The following is an 8,743-nucleotide window of genomic DNA, read 5'->3' as shown; positions in this document are numbered from 1 at the left end:
AAGTTTTTACATTATAAAAATTAAAATTAAAATAATCAATAATTTAATATAAAATATGATTTTTTATATTACCAACATAATTTTTTATTCCTAACATAAAAAAAAATAAATAGTAAACGTCTTAGAAAACTATTTTGTAGTCCCGTATATAACCTCTTTTATCATTTTTAGGACATTTAAATGAACTATGTCTCAAAATAGTCTTGCAAGTAAAATTTTTTTATGCTAAAATGGTCATCCGATGTGGCGCTGACATGTCATCCGCGTCAGCGCCACATCAGCAACGACTTCCAGCGTTGCGAGTCCAGCACCGGGGGAATATTTTAGCGAAAATATTTTACTTACGGGACAAGTTCACTTAAAATCCTAAAATGATAAAAGAAAGTGAGATATGGAATTAAAAAAACAATTTACCTAAAAATAAATTCATCCAAAAATATATCTATTCACAATATTACCATATATATCAATATATACTCATTTCGTCATATTTCAAAGTTTTTTTTTTACTATTTTCGTATATCCTATTCAAAAGTATCAATTTCTATTTTTAATAAAAGTAATCATACAGTAATACCAAAATATTATTAATTTTTATCTAAATTACACACATATCATTACATGTACAATTACTTTATACAAAAAGTCAAAGGGCATAAATGTCAAATCTCTTATACATTTTCACTAATTAATAAAATATTATTATTTTTTAATCTATTACAAAACTCCAAAAGACCATTTGAAAGGGACGGAAGGAATATATAAATACAATACTAACTTTTAAGAAGTCTTAACTTTTTTTCAATTAGTACTCTCCCCGTTTCACCACAAATGACTTTTTTTTTTCCTTTTTACATATAGGATGTAATTAAATCTTTTTTATTGTTATCTCTCTCCTCAGTAAACAAATATTTTTATCTATATTTAAAATTCCTTATTTTTTACTCCCTCCGTCTCATCTAATTTGTTAACTCTTTCTATTTTTTTTCGTTCCACATAATTTGTCATTTCTTTTTTGGGAAATATAATTATATATTTTAATCACATTTTAAAATTCATAATTTATAATTTTTTTATTTTAATAAACTATTTAATCATCTTTAGCCTTCTCTGCAAGGTACTATCGTTAGCCCCTTCTCCATCGGTGATTCTTTTTTGCTACTATCAATTTTTTCATTAGTGATCATTAGCCTTCTTCAAGGTGATCCTTCGGTGATCTTTCGATGGTGATCCTTCGCTGGCAGGCATTATCAATTTCTCCATCGGTCATCTTTCGTCTTCTCCAGCGGTGATTTGGTTTGCCGCTTTCGCTGAGTCGGAATCGAAACAGCCTGGGCTGTTCCAATACTGCGCGAAATCGAGCATAAGGATTTTTTTGGGAGAAAGAAAAAAAATTTGGTGAGATAAGGAAGGAAGAAGAATAAGACGGGTAGGAGAGGAAAAGAAAAAGGAAAAACAGGTAGGGAAGAAGAAGAATAAGGCGGGACAATACCGTCGTAGTGTGATCGACTTTGCGCAGAGTGGGGAAGAAGCAAGATTCTTTTCCAAAATTCATTAAAAAATATATTTATATAAAATAAAATCTAATAATTTCAAAACTAATTATTATTTAAATTATACATTATATTACATTTATATTAATTTATATAGTTTAATATCAGTTTTTAAAAAGAAAACTAATACTAATTATAAATTTATTTATTTTTAGAAATTTTATACTCATTATAAAATTATTAAGATATTTCCAATCTATATTAATAATAAATGTATAGTCGATATTTGACCGATAACCGAAATGATATGTTGAGACATATTTGGAACGGTCAAGGCCGATTTACGACCACGATCCGTGATGGCAAACTATGGACACTATCAACTATTTCATCGGTACGATGGCCAAATAGCCAATTGATCCCAAGTTCTTGTGAATAACCAGATGCCCTAGAATCGAAAGTTTTGCCTGTCAACATCCAACCCCAACTCCCTCCGGAAACCCTGTCATCATTCTTAATTTTTCTTCCTCTTTTGTTTCTCATATCAATAGTAATAAAGGTAAACTATGTTGAGTTTCTCTCGTACGAATTGGACTTCGGGGTATCCTGTAAACACTAGAACTCACACAGAAAAGTTGATTAGCGGATAACGATATATGTTAAGCAAAATCAGAATGTAAAGAAGATAAATAGATAATCGATCAGATAGGCTCAAATTCACAGCCACTCCTTTCACCACCCCAAGTCGTCCAATGTTTCCGACTTCACACCGGATCAATTGTTGGTACGCAAAGTCAATCCGTCGAGGCAGAACGCTACACAGGGACAACCAGAAAAAGGGATTGTGACAAGAACCCACGAACAATATCATCAAAATACCCAATCACAAGTTTCTTTCTATTTTCACACCCCTGTAACACACCGAGCAACCTTATATTTATAGGTGTGAAGATATTGGATAAAATACTCCAATCTAGGGGAAGCCAAACTTACCTGATGCAGAGGCGACGAGGTAGGAATAACCAAGTTTGAATTTAGGCCAAAGAAGAGAAGAAATCACCCGTTGACTTCGGAACCGATTGAGAGAGAAGTGGGGAGAAATGGGTTCGAATGATTTGGGTCAGATTTGCTAAGCAAATCTGATTTTATCGGTTAGATTGGAAACGGGTACAGTTTGGGTCGGTTTGGGTCAGATCGGTAGGGCAGAAAACATACCAACAATCTCCACCTTGTTTCTAGTCGACCATCATGGTTACATTGGAGGGCAATTGAGAGTAGGAACATGTTATCATCATGGTCATTATTCTTGCAATCTCAACACGAAGTCAATCCAACATATATTAATCACAAAGAAATAATACATGCTATCAAAGAAGAACAAACATGGTTCTAATCAAATGTATCAAAATTTAACACATTTAAACATGACTGAAACTTAGAAACAGACAAGCATTTGGTTCCCATATCAGCAGAGTTAAATTGAGAAGGTATTTTTTCAAGCTTAACTAACCCTTTTGCAACTATGTCCCGTATAAAATGAAACCTAACATCTATGTGTTTTGCTCTATCATGAAAAATAGGATTCTTGCATAATTGGATTCCAGACTGACTATCAGAATAGACTGTCACATTGTCACGCAGTATTTCAATTTCAGAAAGCAAACCTTTTAGCCACAACATTTCCTTTAAAGCCTCAGTTATTGCAACATATTCTGATTCAGTAGTAGATAGGGCAACAATATGTTGGAGTAGGGATTTCCAACTTATACATGAGCCACACAAAGTAAACACATAAGATGTTGTAGATTTCCTACTGTTTCTATCGTTCGCATAGTTAGAATCCACATAACCTCTCAATTTTACTCCTTTAACACATTTTTCAAATTTTAGCCTTAGGTTACTAGAACCACATAAATATCTAAGTAGTCATTTAACTGCATTTGCTCAGTTGCAGGATTAGACATGAAACGACTCAAACAACTCACCGAATATGCAATATCAGGTCTCGTGCAAATCATCAAGTACATCATAGAGCCTATAGAATTCGAATATGACACATTTTTCATGTAATTCATATCAGATTCAGACTTAGGACATTGATCTTTACTTAGCACAAAATGAGAAGCTAAGGCACATTAGTTGACTTTGCATCAGACATATAGAATCGTTTCAGGACTTTCTCAATGTGTGCAAATTGATTTAACAAAAGTGTAAAAGCAGTCATATCTCTAATAATGTTCATACCAAGAATTTTCTTTGCATCACCCAAATATTTCATGCCAAACTGCTTGCTCAAAGAATCATTAACATGATTGATGGTATTCACACAATGACTGATCAATAACATGTCATCCACATAGATAAGTAAGAAAACATGAACATCATTTGATCTCATAAAATATAAGCAATGATCAAAATTACTTCTTGTGAATTTTAAAGATCTCATGCACTCATCAAACTTAATGTTTCACTGTCTAGGTGTTTGTTTCAAGCCATACAAAGATTTATTCAGTAGACACACATGATCAGGCTTACTTTTATTTACAAAACCATCATGTTGTTTCATGTAAATTTTCTCACTTAGATCACCATGTAGGAAAGCAATTTTAACATTTATTTGTTTTAGTTCCCAATTAAAGTGAGCAACTAAGACAAACATGATCCTAACATTAGTATATTTAACCACATGTGAGAAAATTTCAGTGTAATCAATTCCTTCTTTTTAGTGAATCATTTTGCTACCAACCTAGCTTTAAATCTAACATTATCATTTTCATTTTTGACTTTGAAAATCCATTTGCAGTCAACAATAGAACAATTAGTAGGCCTAGGAACAAGAATCCACGTATTGTTAACATGCAAGGAATTCATTTCATCATGCATTGCATTTAACCACTTTTCAGCATGTTTAGATTTAAAGGCTTCTTCATAAGACTTAGGTTCATTTCCATCTAATGTTTCGAACACACTAAAAGCATAGGAAGTCAAGTCGTATTCATCAAATCTAGACGGTTTCTTAGTGGTTCTCTTAGTCCTATCTCTCGTAAGTTGGTAGTTTTCTATGTTCTCATATTCTGATTCAAAATTTTCAGCATACGGTAGGAAATTTTCAAGCAACTTATCATGAGAATCAAATTTGTCATGAAGCTTTTTAGAACTTTCGAATTTATTTGGCTCTACCTTATTTTGCTCTACCTCATTAGAAGTCAAATTTATTTCAGTATTTGGTACATTCAGACAAGACATCTCATTTTCATTAAAGGTGATGTCTCTACTAATTAGTACTTTGAAACCTGGTTAATCTTTTAACCATAGTCTATATCCTTTTAATCATAAGGTGTGTTTGTTTGGGGGTTTGGATTTTGAGTTGAGATTTGAATAATAAAAATTTTGAATTTGAATAGTTGTATGATGTAATATAAATAGACGTTGATGTGATATTTTGAATGTAAAATTGATTTTTAATATAATATAAAAAAATGAACAATAGGTGTTTGATTTGATATTTTTGGGGAAAAAATAGGATAAATAGTGTGTCTAAAATCCAATCCCCCAAACAAACACACCCCTAAAGGATAACCTAAGAAAACGCATTTCACAGCTCTAGGTTCAAGTTTATCACCTTTATATAAAGCATATGTAGTACAACCAAATACTTCCAAATTGGAAAGATCAAGTTTCTTACCCGACTATACAGATTCAAGACACTTACCTCTAAGTGGCACAGAGGGAGACCTATTAATCAAATATGCAGCCGTAATCACAGCTTCCCCCCAAAAACTCTTTGAAAGGCCCGAGGAGTTTAACATGCTCCTCACCCCTTTCAATAAGAGTTCGATTCATTCGTTCTGCCACCCTATTTTGCTGGGGTGTATAGGGAACTGTCTTATGTTTAGTTATACCTGATTTAGCACATAATGAATAAGTCACTTATTGCAAAACTCAAGACCATTATCTATTCTCAAAAATTTAATACGCTTACCTGTTTGGTTTTCTATTAACTTTTTCCATGCTTGAAAATTTTCAAAAACATCTGATTTTTGTTCTAATAGAAAAATTCAAAATCTTCGTGAAAATTCATCAATTATCAATAGAAAATAGCGACTCCCACATTGAGTAGGGACATGAGCTGGATCCCACACATCAACATGCAAATATTCAAGCACATCCTTACATTTAGGCACTTTAGGGGCATGAGACAAATCAAATTTTACCCTATGTTGCTTACCATAAACACATGAGTCACAAAAATACACGGTAGTTATCTTATCATTTCCAATAAAGCCTTCTTTAAGATCTCAAGACCTTATTAACTAGGTGACCTAATCTTTTATGCCACAATTCAGTTTTATCATTAACAACAGAATTCACATTTGGCATGCAATTTGTTTTAACATAAGCAACATATAAATTGTTTTGTCTAACGGCCTTAAACGCAACAAATGAACCCTTTAAGACTTTCATAACACCATTTTCCCATTTTCCTATTAATCTACTTTCATCTAATGCAGCACATGAAATCAAGTAATTGCACAAATAAGGAACTTGCCTAACATTCCTTAAGGTTAACATATAGCCAAAGTCGTACTTTAGACAAATATCACCTATACCAACAACTTTACAAAGTTTTTCATTTTCCATTGAAACACCCGCATGCAAAATAGACCTATAATGTGAAAACAAGTTTTTCAAATGAGACATGTAAAATGTACACGCAGAATCAAATAACCACCCGTTAAAACATATAGTATTAACAGCAGCACAATTTCCTTTAACCATGAAAGTATCTCCTATGTATTCATTTCCTATAGTCATATTAGCATGCTCATTTTGTTGGTTTCTAAAGTTCTTAGGATGCGGACATTGCTTAGCATAATGATTGGGTTCCCCATAGTTGTAACATTTTCTGTTCTTAGGCCTAGACTTAGATCTAGATATTTCATTGCTCTTTCCTCTATTCTTTTAGTTTTCTGTGTTTTTCCTAACTTATGACCTACCTCTAGCAAACATCACTTCATCACTGGCATGTTTATTATTTTTATTTTCATGCACGTCAAGTTCTTTGCTTTTTAATCCATTCATGATAGTTTCAAGATTTATACTATCTCTGTCATATTTGATAGCAGACTTAACATCTGAATAAGAATCAAGAATTGCATTCAAAAGAACAATAGGGGTATATTCATCAATATTCTTATCACTTGTCTGTTTTATATCTTGAACTAACTTTGTAAAAACATCTAAATTTTCATCAATGTTTTGATTCAAATCAAGTTTAAATCGGAAAATTTTTTCAAGTAAAAACAGTTTGTTTGGCAAAGATTTTTCCATGTATAGCTCTTCTAATATTTCCCAAAATTCTTTTGTAGAATCAAGTTTTCCTAATTTTTTAATCACAGAATCAGATAAGTTCAAGATAATCAGAGAATAAGCACATTCATCTATTTCAGTCTTTCTTTCATCAGTTATTAACGCATTATAATCACCATCAATTGCTTTGGAAACTTTTTGAGTTACTAGAAGTCCTCTAATTTTTTATTGCCAAATTGAAAAATCAATTTTTCCATCGAATGGTACAATATTGAAAGAAGACACAGACGACATATTGACAAATATTTAACACGGTCACAGAGAATGGCTATCAGTTGTCAACTACCTACTCCTTTGGGAGCAGCTTGGTACGTAATAGTCAACTCACGCACACACAAACAAGTATGCCAAACAATAATTCACTAACTATCAGTGGTAAGCTACTTACTCGCTTTTGGAGCAGCCAGTTACATGCACACATCAAACGGGATAAAGCAAGAATATCAAGTATTAATCACAAAGATGTATCGCACAGAAATAAAAAAATCACAAAGATTTAGGGATAGCTTTCATTACCAAATCTGATTTTTTACAGTGTTGAACCCGTGTCCAATCTCAAATTGTGCTCTGATACCAATGTTGAGTTTCTCTCATACGAATTAGACTTCGGGGTATCCTGTAAACACTAAAACTCACACATAAAAGTTGATTTGCGGATAACGATATATATTAAGCAAAATCAGAATGTAAAGAAGATAAATAGATAATCGATCAGGTAGGCTCAGATTCACAGCCACTCCCTTCTCCACCCTAAGTCGTCCAATGTTTCCGACTTCACACAGGATTGATTGTTGGTACGCAAAGTCGATCGTCCGTCGAGATAGAACGCTACACAGGGAAAACCAGAAAAAGGGATTGTGGCAAGAACCCACGAACAGTATCATCAAAATACCCAATCACAAGTTTCTCTTTATTTTCACACCCCCGTAACACACCGAGCAACCCTATATTTATAGGTGTGAAGATATCGGATAAACTGCTCCAATCTAGGGGAAGCCAAACTTACTGATGCAGAGGCGACGAGGTAGGAACAACCAAGTTTGAATTTAGGCCAAAGAAGAGAAGAAATCACCCGTCGACTTCGGAACCGATTGAGAGAAAAGTGGGGAGAAATAGGTTTGAATGATTTGGGTTAGATTTATTTAGTAAATCTGATTTTATCAGTTAGATTGGAAACGGGTAGGGTTTGGGTCGGTTCGGGTCAGATGGGTAGGGCAGAAAACATACCAACAAACTTTTTTTTTTTAATCTCGTAATTGAACTATTTTAACATTTTAGTCTCTTAATTGAAGGTTGTTTGAAAATAGTCCCGTAAATGAAAAAAATTTGCATATTTAGTCCACAGGCGCCGAAGATGTTTGTTTGGCATGCTGAAAGACATATGTCCGTAAGTTAGCGTCATTTGGTAGACACGTGGATCATGTTTATTCTTTATTTTATTATTTTTAAAATTTACTTTTATTGTTTTAATTATTTTTATTTAAAATTTTATTTTATTTTTTATTCATTTATATTTTAATTTATTTTTTTTTATTTTTTAAAATTTTAGTTTATTTATTTTAATAACAACAATCAATCGATGTTGCTGCTTCAACAACTCAAACTCCAATCCAACCATTCTTTCTCCATTAACCCCCTCTTCAAGAAAAAGAGTTTGTTTCTTTTGCTTCCAAACCTAGGTGATTACTATTTGTACTCTGTATTTTTTGAAAAAAAAAATACACTTGTTATTTTCACAAAACATCTCATCATACGCTATTTTAATATCAAACTTAAACCAAAATTTTCTCAAATCCATAAAAAGAAAAGAAGACTCTTTTTTTTTTTGATAACGTGGGAACTTGCAACCGCTCATCGTCGAGTACGCTATGGATAAACCT

The sequence above is a fragment of the Andrographis paniculata genome, unplaced genomic scaffold (genome assembly GCF_009805555.1).
Source record: "Andrographis paniculata isolate CXL003 unplaced genomic scaffold, ASM980555v1 Contig62END, whole genome shotgun sequence".
Taxonomy (NCBI): domain Eukaryota; kingdom Viridiplantae; phylum Streptophyta; class Magnoliopsida; order Lamiales; family Acanthaceae; genus Andrographis; species Andrographis paniculata.
The sequence above is the reverse complement of the archived record's forward strand: the minus strand, read 5'-3'. Positions refer to the sequence as shown.